Genomic DNA, 18748 nt, shown 5'->3' with positions numbered 1-18748 from the left:
CATTTCTTTCCCCTCTTGTGTACTCACCGGCTCCTGAAGGGCATAACATAGCTGTAGAAGAGAGTCATTATCAAGCTCTAGCGGGCGGTAGCTGCCTTCTCCATCTATTTGTGAGGCATTCCCTTTTTTGGACCCAGTCGCAGGCCCTCCCTCTGTAAGTTTACAGGGAAAGTAAGTGTCCAGAGGGCCCTTTTGGGGGGCCGTCACTTTTCCTCCTGGGGCGTTGTTTTCCCCGTTTTCTCCCATGGGGTTTTTGTCCATATCTACTGAGGTTCCTTTGTTTGACCGTAACCCATATGGTTTCCTTCCCCTTACAGATGCCGTTTTATTTCGGCTAATTGCCTTTCCTGGCATCCTTGCGTTTTTTCTGTTTTATCCGAGCTGAAGCAGGGAGGATAAATAGGGGAAGGGAGTAAGTGTATATATATAAGGTGTTCTGATAGCTCTAAGCTTGGTGTGTCACTGGGTTACGGTAATCCCATTAGGGTGTCCGTGCCAAAAGATTATCAGTGCAATGGCCTCAGACTATAATTTACCCAGGTGGCAATTTATTGGGGATTATCTAGGCGTGAACTGGAGTCAGTGCAGACGAACCATGAGAGGTAGAGGTTCATGAGCACTACTCCCTGTCTCCCTTCCAGCCTCGCAGCCGCCCAAGTACCAAAAATCACAGGAAAAATGCCGAAAATTAGTGCAGAGGTCAGCTCTGACCAGCTCTTACCAGTCCTTAAGATGGGTGCTGCTGCTGGTGGGCTATCCTCACTGCCCTCACAACCATGGGGCGTTACACCGTGCTCAGCCCTCGAAGCCCAAATCTGCCGCCCAGTCCGACAGCGGCTTCAGGCACCCGGCACCCGGCGTTAGTCCACAGCGTTGTCACGTTTTCCCCACAGTATCTCTGCAGTCCTCTCAGGGCACCGGGGGCTGGCGCAGGCGTTCGTGATTCCGGGATCGCGGGCTCGCTCTCTCGCGATTAAAGGAAGGGACCCTTGCCACTCGTCTGTGCGCGTCAAGCTGCACCAGGTTCACGCTCACGTCAGGAGAGCAAACGAGAGCAAACGAACTGGCCGCTTCCGATGTACACCACGTATAGGGACGTTATGGTTCAAAGTAAAACCGAAAAACCCCTGAAATTCGGCAGTTATGCTAAGATAAGCAACCATAACTCGCGCCGCCACCGTGCACTGCTAACACTAACACCCAGGACATCAAAGATGACATCACAAATGTCATTGATGACATCACTGATGACATCACATGTGCATTTACCTTTCATGAAAAGTCTGTACAAGGGATTCTTAGTGTAATGTTAATAAAAAAAAGTGTCAAAGATTATTGGAATAAATATCAAGTGCTAATCAGTGCATTAAGCTATGCATTGATATAAATAGCATTCTATTATTAACTTCAAGCCAGTATACTAAGGTACCCATGTAGAAACATAGGCATTGTGTGCAGCATACATGATGGAGGTGCAATATTCATAAGCTTGCCATGTTGAATATTGAAATGATAACTGTTTTCATATTAGAGTTTTGCGTACAGTGAAACTTGTGATAAGTAGGTAATAAAACTCACTTACTACAAAATTGAATTATTATACACAAAGCACTAAGAGACAACACCACATACAAATATGAATATATACAAGGGAATTGAAGTAGGAAAAAGAAACAGCAATAGTAGCAGAAAGTGTTCATAACCTAACTGATTACCTTTATGCAGAGAAATGATTGCTCTGTTTCAAAGCTGTTACTTACCCTATCTATATATATCACTTGATGTGGCTGGACCCTAAGGAAAATAGTGTGAGTACAACATATAAAAATATGAGCATATACAGGGAAAGTACAGTAATAAAAAACATCAAAGGTATCAGAAAGTGCTGATAAATCTACTGATAATTTTAATGCACAAAAAGGATTTCTGTCTTTCAAGGTTGTGACTTCTCCTATGTATATGTTTCATATGATATGACTGAACCATAAGGGCATTATTCTGAGAACATACTTGAAGGATAAGTCTACGAATATAGTAATTTACAATTTTTAGTTCCTGACTGTTACTGAAGAAAATCATGTGGCCTGGATATGTCAGGAAAGGGAAAAAAGGGAGAGCCAGCCACGTGATGTCATCAGTGATGTCATCAATGACATTTGTGATGTCATCTTTGATGTCCTGGGTGTTAGTGTTAGCAGTGCACGGTGGCGGCGTGAGTTATGGTTGCTTATCTTAACACAACTGCCGAATTTCAGGGGTTTTTCGGTTTTACTTTGAACCATAACGTCCCTTTAACAACATTTTTTCACTGAATTTCATAGGTTTTTAGTAGCGCAACTTAACCATAACGTCCCTTTAACAAAGTTTTTTTACTGAATTTCATAGGTTTTTAGTAGCGCAACTTAACCATAACGTCCCTTTAACAAAGTTTTTTTACTGAATATATATATACATCGGCCTTCTTCTTGGCTTATCTGTGGCACAGGGGTGAGGGACCTACGTGGTTCTATTTGAATCACAGACAGGGCTAGATTGAACTTTAAAGGAATATCGGTGTGGTGCTTTCAATTGGGGGGGCGGGGGGGCTGAGCACACAGTATTGATGTTTGCTGTATACATTTCTCCTACATTTGTTGCTTCGGATGTCAAGTTATTATCCTCTCTTCTGTATTTGATAAGCATACCAGACTACATCCTCTTATCGGAATACACAAGGTCACCATCTCCTCATCTATTATTGAGGATTGAGAACTAGGTAGAGTGTCAGGCAGATATGGCAGGCAGCATAGTACTTTACCATCAACTCTGCGCCCGACTCACTGGCTCCAAACACCCTAATCAAGGTGTACATGATGTCAGCCACTAAGGAGTCTGGATGGGTAGCACTGAGGGACTGGATGTCGCATAGTGCAGGACCTGACAGACTCTCTATCGTTCAACATTGTTTATCACTGCCAGGGGCTCTTCAGTCATGCAACATCTGGGTGGTCTGTTTTACCCAAGTCTTTAATTCATCTTTGCCTCTCAGGGTAGGCTTTTCCCCAGAGAAGGGTTGCAAGCAGATGTAGAGACCATGCCACAATGGTCTTCTGTAGCATGACTTTGAGCATGTCCACCAACACCGAGGCCATCATTAGCTGCTTCTATCCTCAGTGCAGAGCTGGTGTATGCACTGGGCACGGCAGAGGTAGTGGTGCCGGTATGCACAGTCAAGATGATAACTTCACTAAGTATTGCTAAAGGGATGGCCTCAGTGCTCGGCAGTGCATTGCAACTCTGGCCATGTGATTAATGCACAAAGAATGCGGGTGGCTATCAGACCGCCCCACAGATGGCAGGGGGCACTGTTTCAGGGTTAACTTCTTTGGGGTACATAGCATAACAGGATGCATGTCCCTGCTAGGGCACAGTCTTTACCCATGCTTTTAACCACCTGGCCAGTGAGCAGGGACATCATTTGGGGGTCGCCAGGGGTCGCAGTTGTGACCCCTGTGGTCTCCATTGCTACCCCTGTGGTCTCCCTTGCTACCCCTATAAAAAAATATTTTTTACAAAATATTTTTTTTGTTTAACTTTTTTAGAAAAATATAAGCTGCTAGGCTGTGGCCAGTGTCATGTGGCTCTTTATTTTTGGAGTGGCTGACTTTCTTGTTCAGGCCTCTCAATAAAAGACGCTAAATAAGAAAGAAAAGGAATAACACATCATTTTTCTTTCTAGAATTCTATCCAATAATTGCTAGACTCATAAAGGTTTATTTCCAGGCACATGTCAAGTGCTGAGTCATTGATTTAGCCTGTATGTAAACACCTCAACTCAGCCTTTCACCCTTCTGAGATTGATAAAGTTAGAGCCAACACAGGTTGGGTGATATTGGAGGTCATTCCGAGGTTGGAGGTAAGGGAAAAAAGATGCCGGTAAAGGATTACCGGCATCCCTTACCGCTACAGGCTATTCTGACCAACCAGACCGCAATTTACGGCATTTTAAAGTACGATGCCGTAAATAGCGGTCTAGTGTTGTGCGCGCGACACATCATGGCGATATTAGCGGCATGGCGTAAACTGGAGCTGATCACAAGTAATGCGCACATGCAAATAACGGCCTCCTGAACCCCGAAAAGTACCTTACCGGCATGGAGTACATACAGGCATCTCAGAGAAGGTGTTAAGAACCCTGAGCAGTGGTTCCAAGAGCCACAGGTGCACACAATCAGCACAGGTGGAGACAATGGCGTCTGGCACAGCAGAAAAGGAGCACACCCACACACCACACCCCTCCCACACCAAGATGAAACCAATAGTAGCAACAACAAAAATCAGAACAACCACAGCCCCACCACAGAGGATACACAGGAGGAGAAGAAGGGTGAGACAGGCCCAGCATGCACCACCAGTGCAGCCACCGTAACCATGCCGTCAGCCCCCAATCCCTCGCATCAGAGCCAGTCCTTCAACCTAACCCCTGAGCAGATCCACACCCTGTACCGGCTTGACTGTGACACCATCACCACCATAGTGGACCTGATACATGTCGACATAGTAACCCTCATACAAATACGCACCGCCATCCCCCCATCTACTGAAGGTGGTGTCTGTGCTCCACTTCCATGCCACAGGCACCTACCAGCACACAGTGGGGCACATGCATGGCATATCACAACTGTTAATTTCACGGATACTGAAGCACGTGCTGGATGCCCTCCTCAAGCACACAAGGGACTACAAATCCCTACCATGGACCCCCCAGGAGATATTCGATGCAAAAATTGCCTTCCATGCTCTGGCAGGCATGCCAAATTGTATAGGTGCCCTTGACTGCACTCACGTGTTGTTGGTGGTCCCGCATGCCATGGAGGTGGTGTATCGCAACCGCAAGCAATACCACTCCATCAACGGGCAGATGGTATGCAACGCCAGCAAGATCATCACACATTGCTGGGCCCGATATATAGGATCAACTCATGACTCAGTGGTCCTGTGGAACTCCATGCTACCACGCTATATGGAGCGACATGCTGGTTGACGTGCCTGGCTGCTTGGTGAGTTGCCTGACTGGGCCATGGCAGTGCATCAGGGTTATGAGGTGGGTGCCTGCATACTCAACCTGGGTGGAAATGTTGACGGCAGTGCACGATGTGCACCTCACCCAACACTGTGCCACAGAGCCAGTGAAACGGCACATGACCACCAAATCCCACAGTGATGAAGTAAGGCCCATACCTAACACTACATGACCAACAGGTGACCAGGTCACATCCCACAACACATGCACCACTCATTGGTGGCCCTCACACACCGTAAGGGCATCTAGCAATATGCACTGCATATGCACCATGTCGCTGCCTCTAGCATATCACCACACCGGAGAGTCATCCCTGGGAGTGCATTGAACTGAGGCCAGCAGGGATACCACACCGCGTCACTGGTACTGCACACGCATAGGAGTGCTGGAAGTCACCATAGTACAGATCAGTGCAGAATGACGAATATGCTACTGACTACAGCCAACGCTCCCTACTACCGAATCTCACAGAAAACAGCACTTCAAGGATCCTACCCCAAGACTGCTGCATGCATATACGATGCATGTTCTACAAGATGTGAGTGCCATAGACCCTAGACCATCTCGAAGATGCTACTCCCTCCATCATTCCATTGCACAGGACACATAGCGGGGCCAGGAATGGGGTCAATGCATCCATGGACATGTGCGTATGGGCAGAAATCACCTGCTGCCATGTAAGACTAGTTCAGTTGTCCACCATGAATGTCCAAATACTTACCTTCATTCCCTTCTCATGCAGGTGATGGTGGCTGTCCCTTCATGCCGTGGCTCAGGACCCCTGTCTGAAACCCACAGAACAGGCACGAGGAGGCCTACAACCGTGCCCATTCCCGTGCACGTGTGTTGATTAAGCAGGCATTTGGCCTGTTCAAGGCACAATTTTGTTGCCTCAGCCAGTCGGGTGGGGCACCCATCTACAGCCATGAGAAGGTGTCCAAGACCCCCATGGCATGTGTAATGCTGCACAATATGTGCATCACTTGGAACGTGACCCTGTCCCCTGACATGGGACTGCTACCACCAGATGATCATGAAGGGTAGGAGGAGCAAGAAGGGGCAGGACAGCATCATGGTGCCGATGCACTGGAGGGACATGTCGTGTGGCAAGCATTGATTGGACAATATAACTGAAATACAAGTCAGCAGAGGGTGTCATGACATGAGGACATAGGGCACTGGGTGTGGGGATACATGTTCACCATGCACTGTCAGATATCAGAAGACACATGCACAATGATGAATGTCCACACTGGTTTACCTTTGCAACCCAAACAGTGTATTGAAATTGTAAAAGACTAAGTGAATAACAAACCATCCACCACCCCACCCCCCCCAACTCCCCCACACACCCTCACCCCGCTCTCCCTCCCCCCAACTCCCCCACACACCTTCACCCCTCTCCCCCTCCCCCCAGATTCCCAACACTAGTCCCATGGTGTCCATGTAGGCCACATGTGGCTGGTAGGCAAGTTACTCTGCGCTCCCGGGGCAGCCATGTCCCGGCAGCACTGGGAATGTAGCGGCCGACGCAGTGGGCTCGTCCGGGTCGAGTTACTGGTCGACGGGGTGTCCACATGCTTAGCCTGTTGGGAAGGTCGTGCAGCCTCCAAGGCATCAGCAATGCGTCCGAGGACATCACATAGACGGTTGGTGCTGTCCATCACCACCTGCCGCATTGCCCGTAATTCCTCCCGCCACTCCTCCCTGGCCTGCCGATTGTCCTGCATCAGCTCGGTGTTGAGTGCAGTGAGCTTTGCTGCACACTGCGCATCAGACGATGGTGTGTCGTCCCTGCAGGGGATTGGGCTGCCATGACCTGCCAGGGCTTCGCCTGGGGGACTGGGCACAGGATTGGCTTTTTCCTGTGCTGGTCCACAGGCACATTGGCCAGGTGTGTCTGGCTCGCCCGAGTCACTGCATGACACCTGTGGGTAGGTGCTGGCCTCTGGGGTGTTGACGACAGAATATGTGTCCTCCTCTGCCGCTCCACATGTGGAAAAGTGGCTGTCTATGGATTTCAGGAGGGCCGTGGCTGCCACCTCCCCAGCGATGCTTGACTCCTCGGACCTTGGGGTTGATAATGTTCCTGGCGCCAATGCAGGGAGGGGGGGGCTGGTGCACCCTCCATGGGCCTTGCAGGAGCCAGTGTTGCGCTTCCAGGTATGCCCTTCCTGGTTGGGATGCGGCGGACCCTGTCTTTGCCCCTGGAGGTGGTGGGACAGCTGGTGTTGTGGTCCTCGCTGTCATGCTCACTGCCTGTGGGGGTAGAAGAGAGGGACGGCATGAGTGATGATTTGAGACCCAACTTTCATACATGGCTACATTCACATATTCAGTCATGTGGGGGTTATGGCAATTTGGGTATGCAACAGCACTACATTCAATTTATGGGTGGGATATGCATGGAGGTGTCGGTGTCACTCATCTTGGCCGGGTACTGTGGTGTCTGACTAGCACAATGTCCACAACAGCTGCACAGTGTGCCTCATGGGATGTGCCACTTCGTGCATTATGTGTAATGTGCGTTAAGCCCTTGCACTTGGAACTTGCTTGGGTCGCAGTTGCTTCAACATGAATTTAATGGGGGGGCACACCATGCCGTGATTCCTTGGCCGGGCCTTTCAAGTGTATATCATGGCATTGGCATTGGCAGTGTAGACTTTGGACACTCATCTCCATCAGCGGACGACGGTGCCCCACACTCCATGTTGCCGACCCCTTCTATTGATTCTTGGCCGATCAAGCCGGCACACGTCTCCTCCCATGGCATCTGTTTCATTGGGGAACTTGGGCCCCCTCTGGTCTGCTGGGCCTGGCTGCGGTTTGCCGAGAGGGTGCTCCACACCCTCAGCCGCAGGTCGTCCCACCACTTGTGTCAGTCCTTGGGGGCGCGGGGGGTGCTGCCGACTGCGCTCATCCTTTGGGCCACTAGTGCCCTGATGTTTTTCTTCCTGAGCACCAGCTCTCTCTGCATGTCTCCGCTAAAGACGATGTCGGCATGCTCCTCGAGGGTGTCCACCATCTTCTGCAATTCATCTGGGCTGAAGCGCTGCTTGCGGAGCCAGTCTGCTGTCTTCTTGGGTGCTTTTGGCATTCCTGCTGCTTCTGATGGCCTTTTCCAAGGTTCAAAATGGTCCCAGGGGTCCTGCCTGGTGAGGATGGCAATGGATTGTGTTTTTAAAGATGGCCGCCGCGCTCATTCACGTTCCTGTGCGAAGACGATATTTCCGGTTCCGCTATTTAATGGTGTCCATTAATAGCGGTGACCGCTAATTACGGTCACCGCTAATGCCGCTTCACTCTATGGCGGTAGTGTTATGTACGGTGCGCTTCATGCCACTAAGGGTTTTTTGGGGCCCTTTTGCGGCATGGCGCTAGGTACCTTACCGGCATGTTGCAAAGCTCGTGCCCGCGAAGTCATAATAGGCCGCTTTTAGTGGTCTATTACCATATCGGACACGTTATTTGCTCCATGCCGGTAAACCCGGTACTTACCTCCAAACTTGGAATTACCCCCCTTGTATGTATAAGCGCTTAAGCGTAAGTGCAATATAATAACATATCATTATCATTTGGCCTTGAACGTCTGCTTGCATTCACAGTAATTTGGTAATACGGTCATATACACACTGATATTAACGATGCATATGGTGATCCATTCTTCTATGAAATGTATATAACATTATAGTGATATCACAATCATATTTCTTGTAGTGTACTTAGGGACAATATGTGATGTCCCTTCCTGTTTTGTCAAGGGGTGAAATGTTGTGTTCCAACGCTTCCCTTGATGTGACTTCGTGGTGGGTGGTCAAATGATATCACTTCCCGTGATGTCATCAGAGGTCAAAGGTCATGTGATGTCACTTCCGCTACCCCTGGCATTTTGGTGAAATGACGTCCTTGCCAGTGAGGGATTCAAAGGTCTCTGTTAATTTCAGCATTTGGTTTGTAGGTATGCTCCACAAGGCGTTGGATGAAGGTGAGTAGCAGGAGGCCAACAGCAAGGGGATACTGTGGCCAGTGATGCATATTCAAAGAGAGAGACTAGGTTCATGTCTGGAGTGTCAGCGTGAGCCATGTCAAAAAGAATTCCTGTGCTACATGTGGGCGGCATCCTGGGTAAGGCAGGTGCAGGCATTGTGCGGGTGTGCAGGAGAACAAGTCCTCAGCTTTGATAAGAGAGGTGGCCTGGTTGAAGAGGTGCAGCTGGGCTCGTGAATGTAACAGGTCTGAAGCAGTGACTTCGATGGCACTCCTGCTTGCACAGGGTGCAATGCTCAGCTGGATCCTCACAATAGGATCAAGCAGATATTTGGAGAGCAAGCAGGACTCCAAAGTGGGGGCCTCACTTCCTGAAGTAGAGTGCTGGCATCTGGGTGCAGCCCTCCAGGTAGGAAGGTCATGTTCAAATGATGCTAAAGACGCTCCTCTTAGGAGCATTTGTGATTTATGGGATGTTTCATTTTGAAAAGCCTAAGCGTCTAGTTAACATGTTTGGGCGAGGGCCTTTAATGCAGACCCTGGAATGTTACCACATTGTATGGCCCAAAGAGAGGTACTATTGCTATTAGTAACCCGGGGTAAACCACCTGGGTGCTAAGGACCAGCTAAGGTTCACACAACAAAAGCTACCACAGCAAGCCCACATCTGTGGAATTTAAATTTTAGAAGAAAAAAACAAGGCTTACATGAAGTCAGTTGTTTCAATATCACGTGATTGAGTACCTTTCAAATTATGTTCAACCTGTGAGAGACAAGAGATGTTAGAATAATTAAACTAAAACACGATTGAGGCATTACGATCTCCATTCTTATTTTCCAATATTAAAGAGTTCTTTACACTTTTTCATTTGCAGGTTCCCCTGTCCATTCTAGCCCATGCCAGGCTCAGTGTCTCTCGATGGTCTCTTGAGTTGTTACAGCCACTTGGCCTGACCTTTTACAGAGTTTGCACCCCAACCCCCAACACCTTGGATTTGTATGTTTTTCTACTGATACTTGATATCAAGAGCTCCCCCTTACTAGTTCATATTTTGGTACGGAGCATTTGATCTTCTGTGGGTGCCCCTGTATTTAACTCTTTGTAGAGCTTAGCGTAAATGTTTAGCATTTGTGTTGATCTTCCTCGCTACTTCACATACCTCTTAATCACCTCATTCTGTCTAGTGGAAGGTGGGACCAAGTCTCTTGCCAATACAAAAGCCTCTAGACACCTTTCCTCTTTTCCTGTAAAATTTAGGCAGGTGACTATTTCATAATTTATAAACTTGTTCAGATGTAGTGCACTGCTACCCACAAGTACATGGAGATTGGAAGCAATAGCATGCCGACTCTCTTACATTTTCTTGTTTTAATGAAATGCACATTTAGGACATACATAGCCTGGATGCTAAGGCCTTGTTTCAGAATCCAATTGATGGCTGGTGTTTCTTATGACTAGATCTGCATGCCGATGTTTGAGGAATTATGCTTCCATTGAGGAAGTTGCTCTTTCTAAATCTTGATGTCTTCATGTTATAAGCCTGTCTTCCTATATTTCTTATTTTTTGGGAGAGAGTTGTCATTCATTTCAATTGACAAAGCAGTCGAGGTGTTAGGCAAAGTACTGCTTCGTGGACATACAGTGAATTTTCACTGCTTGCATGAGGGAGTTCACAAAATCACGAATAAGTAAAGTGTGTTAATTACAGCATTTGGTGTGTTCTTTGGGCTGGCTAAACTGAAAGTAGCTCGTTCTTTCTCATGTTTACTGATGATCCCTCATAAAGGTAAAACCGGTATGCTATGTTGAGTCTGGGGCCAGAGATCACCGGACAGAGACTTGATTTGATTCATTTACATGTTATGTTGCTGGTTCTTGTTATAGCATTGTGTTTGCTATTTCCATGGTCTCCGGGGAATGGGGCCCTGTAAATAAAAAGGTGTGGTTATGAGTAGGTTAGTGGAATCAGAGGGATAAAAGCAGATATGGCGCATAGATCTGCTATCTGCTTCGCTAGGCAGTCTGGGAGGTACCATTGGCTGCATTTTGATGTGTTTGGAGTTTTTGCTGGGGGTTAGTGCAGAGCAGGCCAGAATCCACTGCGTGTGTGCAGAGAAGTGCAGGGCTATGATGTGGAGGCAAGAGTCGGAGATAGATGTCAGGAGATGTAGTGAGGGCTGGATTTGAATAATGCATGGTGAGTGAGGACAGTTTGGTAGTTGGGGTTTGCTAATGTAGGGTTGCATGATAGTCTGTTAGGGTAGGAGGTTGAACATTAGATGCAGACCACCGCAAATCAACATGTCAAGCCTTGCTTAGAACAGTATGGGCCAATGACATTACAACAAGCACCAGTCCTGCCTGAGCACACACATCCACGCCACACACCAATGCATTGCATCATTGCGTGATATCACACCTAGAAGTGCAGCATGACATAACATCCTTAATTAAGTCATAACAGTACCCTGTGTGTGGCAGAGATTGCCTTAACAGCCATATTGTGATGGTGAGCGCCAGAATATCGAGACATATCTTGATAAAGGCTAATATGGGATAAATCAGTACAGTGTAGCTGATCTAAACACAAACAAATTACACACATTTGTAGTGTGATATAACCATCTCCATCACCGTTTGGAAAAGAATATGCCCCATGTATTATCCTGACACGGCTTGATAATGAAACGTATTGTTCTTTGAGTCTACAATACAACATTTGTTAAAAAAAATTAATTCCTTGCATGGTATCCAGTGAATAATTGTGCTTTTCTCTTTCTAAAGGCAGGATTTTCATTCATCGAACCCTACAGGCACACAGAGAGCTCTTGGTATATGTGGCCATCCTAATTGAAACAGGCTAAACATATAGTACAGTTAATGCTCCTATGGATTATTGCAACTGTTAGGGTACAGCTGCCAGTAGAAAAGTAAAACCACTATGTTTGTTCTATGGAGTATTCGATCGTAAATGTTTTTGAGATATATAATTATGCTTACTGCATTCTTAGTTAACCAAGAGAGCTGTCTAATGTAACAAGGCCTCCGGCATTGTTCCATCCCCGGACAATGGATTAGAGTTTTCTTCACTAATTATAAAAAAGTGGTGAGATGGTAGCATTGTGTCCATGATGCAAGCTTCTGGCGAAGACACTCATTCCATTCTCAAAAGGCTAAAACAGTATGAGTCACACACGTTATGATATCTCACCGAATGAAGCAGTGTCTCGCCTCGACATGTGTTTACAACCAGCAGCTCGCTACCAATTCCTCTTTTAAACCCAAGGGTATCCCTATCACACTCCTATTGGGTCAATACCATTCCTAATGGTCAATTCTTGCCTTCAGTATTTCCTAAACTTGTTAAATTGCCAATCACAATTATACAACAAATTGTCAATTTATAAATTGTCAATTTATTTATACAAATGAATCATTTCCTTTTTCATAACTTCAATTTATCACACTATAGAAGTATCAAAAATAATGTTTTTGCCATTCATCTGGATGATTCTTCAATGTCATTTTAACATACTGTATAACCAGCAGTCACAGGTTCAAGTCTTGGCAGGGCCAACTCAGCCATTTATCTTTGAGGTTGATAAATTGATTACCATTAAATTGATGCTAACACAGGCGTATAAAAGTACATATAAACATGTTATGTAAGTGGATCTTGTGAAACAAGTTAGGGCTGATGTTTAGAATCATGCAGGCCGAGATTGAATCCTCCTGCTCTGACTCCAACTGAACCCTTGAATGCCTTTATTGACATGAACCTTGCCAGTGGCTGTTATCAAGAGTCATCCGGCCGCCCTCCAAACCTCATGCACCTAATCTCAATGCGATTAAAAATAGACACAATAAGCAATATGTAAATGTGGTACTGTGCTATAGGTCTTTTTTCTGCAAACTTAACACAGTGAAGCTGCTTGTCTGGAAATTTGACAGAAGTTGAACAGACCACTAAACGTGAGACAAAAGAGCAGGGAGAGACAGAAGAGAAAAAAAAAATAACTCACTTGGGGCTGCATCCTTGAGTGGCCTCTCACGGCCTAAAGAAATTGTTAGCACCCGGCTGCGTGAGTCGGGTGACCTGGCTACCTTATTATGGGCCTGGGCTGAGTGTCAAGAGTAGCCCAAGTATTCATGGAGCCGTGGGACTGCCGGGCGGCCTGAGAGCCCATTGACATTAGAGGGCCTGGGCAGCGTGCACAGTGTTACCCGGACCGAAGAGCTGCTGAGTCCAGGCCTCAGTCCGGGCCCCTTGGAGGCCCAACACAGGGCTTGTCGAGATGGGCCAATTCAGAAAGTCCTCCCTGGTCACGTCTGCCAGGTGGTCCGGGAGGTGAAGAGTGGCAGCGGAAGTCTGCCCTGCTTGCAATTCCCCAGCCGCTCTGTTATTCTGACCTGGGTGAAGATTAAGCAGCCTTGTGCACCTTTTGCCTGGACCAGGGCCAGAGAACAGAGGCTACATTATAGAATGGCAAAAACAGTTGGAGAAGGTACCCGGAACTATGGAATGAGCATTGTTAAGGTTGAATGATTGGTTAAGGGAGCACTGAACATTAATGCAGAATGTTGGTAGAGAAACTTTTTAACATTGGTTAAGGTGCTCTGCTGATCCATTGTTCACAATGGTCTGGCAAAATTCAAATGTTATAATTATGCATTATAGGGGTGGCATGGCTTGACGCCGAGGCTGATAGCTGCCTGATTACGCAAAATGTATCTTCTAAACTTCCTGTGGCATTATATCAACTTGTTTAACCTTCTACTTTGGGGCCTCAATGGATATCACTCTCTGTTGTTTTACTTGCGCTTTGGCTGGCATTTCTTGCTCCAGAGCTCCTACGTGACTTCATGCTGTCAGGAGCCGATGCAGCTGAGGAGAATACCAGCAACCTCTCCAGAAACACTGCTGCCTTCCAGTCAGGCATATTGCATGCACCAACTGCTGGTCTAACAATATCTAGCACCATAAACAGTGAAAAGGAAAGAAATTAGATGGAGAAACAAGGATTTATTTGCTTCACTTCAACTGTAGTATGCTGCAGTGGAAATGTTATTTTTTTATCCCTATTTTACCATTTTTGGTTCTGCTGTTCACTGTTTCCTCCTACTTAATTATGCTGCAAATCTGACCAAAATCTTACTTTTAACTATTGATTTCAACACTACCACAGACACTTTCCCTGGCCAAAACCCTCATATCTCTGAACATCACAACTGACCACCCAGAGATATTAGGGCTACAGGAAAAGGCGGTCATAAAATAGTGCAGACCAACAAAGACTCCCAGTCAGCCTCATCCCCACCCACATTAAAAAGGCCCAAAAGTGACTCCCCGCCTATATCCAATTCCTCCGACCCCAGCATGGAATTACTACTACAGGAAATAAGGTCTCTAGAGCCTTTTATAGAGAATACCAATTTAAAAGTACAACAACTTGATGATATGTGGTGCGCGTTTGAAAATAGAATGGCGGAGGTGGAGAAGAGAGTTGGCATGGTGGAAGATCTCTCTCCTAGAGTAACATCACTTGAATGCACCGTCAAAGAACTCCAAAAACACAATGAAGAACTCGAAAACCGAGGACAAAGGAATAACCTCCGTATCACAGGCATTCCTGAAGTATGTGATGGGAATGACGCCATCCTATTCCTGCAGAAAATGCATTCAGCCCTTTTCCACATCCCACTGGACATTGTCCTCAACATTCAACGAGCGCCCAGAATCGGGCCCTTCAAATCTGCTCAGGCTCATCATCCCATGTCACGTACTCTCATTTTTTTGCTACTGGAATATACATAACTGCAGCTTATCCTCTCCAAAGCTAAGGAAAAAAAGTCTCTCATCTGGCAAGGCAACAGAATTTACATTTCACAGGATGTCACTTGGAAAACTGCACAGCGGCACAATGAATTCCTCTCATACCGCCCTGCCCTGAAGCAGCTTAACATCAGATATGGTCTCTTCCATCCCTGCTTTTTCAAAACTACACATTATGTGAGAACATATGTTTTTGATGAACCGGCAGACCTTAAGTCCTTCATAATATCCCTCAAGGCTCAGTGTATGGATACTTCTACTCCACCTATGCCCTACACCTCTGGCATTTGAGTTCCCATTCAGTCATTTCATCTCACTGTTGTCCTGCTACTGTTTTTGCTGTGGGCATTGACTGCATATCCAATTCTTCTTCATAATGTTCACAGGTATGGTTGTTGTGATGAAGGCACACTTCATCACATCCAGCTGGACTATTTTTGAAGTCTGCTCACGTGTCACCTCGCTCTTAAGTTCACTAGGTTTACTTTTTCTGTATCTTCCTGACATCTATTTTATCTCTTATCTGTTGGAATTTTACTCTTTTCATCTTTCGTCACATTCCTTTTGCCTCTAGTATGTTACACATATGTCAGGTCCGTTAGTCTCCCCAGCTTCCTGGTGTTTCCTGTTTATATGTTGAGTTGCCTTCCATGCAGCATTTTATATTGGGTATTGATTCTGTTCAATTGCTATGTTTTACATGCACGGTTCATATTTTTTCTTTATATTTCTGTAGCATTTAATTAATGGATTTAAATGCATTTCCTGGAATGTAAAAGGGATCAACCCCATTAAGCAGTGCAAGGTTCTCTCACACCTCAAAAGATTTGGCCCCTCTGTAGCCTGCATCCAGGAAACCCACCTATCCTTGGTCGAATCAATGAAATTCAAGTCTCTTTGGGTTTAAGCTGAAATTGCCAGCCCTGCCTCTGCACAGAAAATTGGTGTTGCCGTGCTCATCAAAAAGAACTTTCCCCACAAGATTATTGATCAAATCACAGATAACAAGGGTTGGTGGGTGTGGGTTAAGCTGTAGATTGAGACCAATATCATTTCTATCATGAACATATATGGCCCCACCGGACCAGATCCTAATTGTTGGGACTCGTCAAGGAAAACATCTCAAAATCCAACCTTTCTAACCTTATAGTATGTGTTGACTTTAACAATCAGCTTGAGCCATTCATGGATAGAAGATCCAAATGCGTCTTCCGTAGCTCCAAATTCCATGACACATTCATTTGTTGCATCTCAGAGACCGGTTTGGTCGACACATGGAGACTTTCACACCCCACAGACTTTGACTACATGTTTCACTTGCTGCCCCATGACTCTTTCTCACAGCTGTACTATGTATTTGCCACCAAATCACTGTCACACACTATCCTTGATTCTCGTATTGCCAATATTGCTATATGTGATCACGCCGCTGTCGTTACCACCTTTGACTTTCTTAACATCCACAAAAACTCCAGCAGATGGCGCTTTAATAACGTATTGTTATAAAATGATCAATTTATAAAGTCATTTAATAGATTTCAGCAGCAATTTTTTGATGATTACATGGATGAAGACACCTCTACGGGTAATAACTGGGACGCTTTTAAAGCAGCACTGAGAGGTCATGTTATTCAGTATGTTATTAGTAAGAAGAAACAATGCAAGAAGGAATTAGACAATCTATTTCTTGAACTCACTAATAGAGAAAAAGCATACTACCAATCCCCCTCTCAATCTAAACTTTGTCATTTCCTATTACTATGCATGCAAATCAATAAGAAACTTACAGAACAGGCATCCAACACTATACTTAGATTCAAATCCAAGATATGTCAAACCTCTAATAAAGCTGGAAAAGCTCTTGCCTCTTACCACAATCACACAAAGGGAAAACCTTCATCTCACACATCAAAAACAATATGGGCATCACCGTTATTAAATCTGATGACATTATATCTTTTATATCCTTACATCGGCATGGTTGTGGGGAAGGTTTCATCTCACTGGTCAAACTTCTTTACTCAAATCCCAGATCTTCAATCTTTATAAATGGGCAATCTTCACCGTACTTCTCCTCAAATAGGGTACAAGACAAGGCTGCCCACTTTCCCATATTCTATATATCCTTTCTGTCAAGCCTTTATTACAACATATAAGACATTATCCTCAGATCCCAGGAGTAACTTGTGGCCAACTGGAATTTAAAATAGCGGCATACGCCGGCATACGCCGACAACATTCTTATTCTTTAAAAAAAAGATCATAATCCAGGTTTACTGTCAGTCCTAAATGACTTTTCTTTAGCCTCCGGAAGTGAATTAATAAGTACAAATCAGAGATCTTACCTCTAAACCCATTCTGCATTCTGCCTGAAGAATGAAATTGATTTGTTTGGCTTCAATTGGTGTGATAACTCACGTAAGTACCTTGGACTCCTTTATACCTCTTCAATTAAGCTCACCATTAAGCAGAACTCTCCGTCTCTGCTTCTTAGACTAAAAGAACTCACCTTTCTCTGTTCCCCCTTGTATCTTTCTTGGTGGGGGCGTCTTGAAACTATCAAGATGATGCTGTCTTCAATCATTCTATACCACTTACAAATGCTCCCCATTCCACTCCCCATATCCTTCTTTTCTGCAATCAAATCTATCATTATCAGTTTTCTATGGGGCATTGACAAAAAGAAAAAAAAATGCCATAAGTAAGCTTAGAGCCCCCTTTGAGCATGGTGGTGTCAAATTCCCTGACTTCAAATCCTATCACAATGCTTTCCTTAATATACAGTCATGCAATTGGCTCACCTCCTCCGAAGCAGACAACCTCCCCTCCTGGTTTCTTCTTGAAACAGAATGAATTAAACCTATTAAAACTCAAGATCTGGTATATATATTTGGATCTCTATCTTCTAAGCTTACTAACCCGATCAAGGCTGCTGTGTCCACCCTCAGAACCTTCCTATTCCATCCTACTCGCTCACTAGCTCTCAAATGTTGGCCTTTCTTATGGAATAAAAAACATATCACACACAACAACAAGACACTTTAAAGCAAGTCCTGGATCATCAAGGGTATTAGATATATTCATCAAATTTACCACTCCACAGGTTGGGTATACTTCCAAGATCTCCAAAATAAATTTCTCTTACCTGCATCAGACTTTTGTTTCTACAACAAAGTAGTTAATTCTTGCCTTAACAACTTTGATCATCTCACCCAGAATGAACTCATGGCAAACCCCACAAGAGTTCTATTTAAGACCTCTTCTCCTAACGTTAAGGCGACCCAGTTTTACAATATATTGGGTGCTAAGAACACTCCGACACATGGTCTATCCAAGTTTAATGAGAAACAGATTGTGAGAGGTGGTTTGACATTACCTGGGAATCACTCTGGTCTAGGGTCAAAAGCATCTCCACTGCAGCCAATATATCACATAACCTATTTTTCTTTCTCCGTAGGGCCTTCATAAACCCAATGCGTCTGTTTAAAATGAAGTTTGGCTCTGATGGCAGCTGCTGGTCTTGTGGTGATATCGATTTATCCTACCATCATATGTTTCAGATACATTACGAGAGAGGGTAGCCCATTCATGAGAATTATAACGCTATTATTATCCCAGGGACAAGCTGCATGTGCTGTGGTGATCCAAGATACTAAAGACAAGTTGACTGGTGGAGAACAGAAATAGAGGTAGTGTTGTAGAGTGTCTGCTGATGTGACAATGAGAGTCAGCAAAGCACATACAGAAGGCAGGTTGGTTGGGCAGTAAATGAGGAAGCACAGTACATGGAGTGGGGCCGAGACAGGTAGGAAACTGGAGCGGAAAGGAGAGGATCGGGGCAACCAGTATGGAAGATGCCTACCTA

This window comes from Ambystoma mexicanum, chromosome 7p (assembly GCF_040938575.1).
Source record: "Ambystoma mexicanum isolate Mex_15411 chromosome 7p, UKY_AmexF1_1, whole genome shotgun sequence".
NCBI classification, from domain to species: domain Eukaryota; kingdom Metazoa; phylum Chordata; class Amphibia; order Caudata; family Ambystomatidae; genus Ambystoma; species Ambystoma mexicanum.
The sequence above is the reverse complement of the archived record's forward strand: the minus strand, read 5'-3'. Positions refer to the sequence as shown.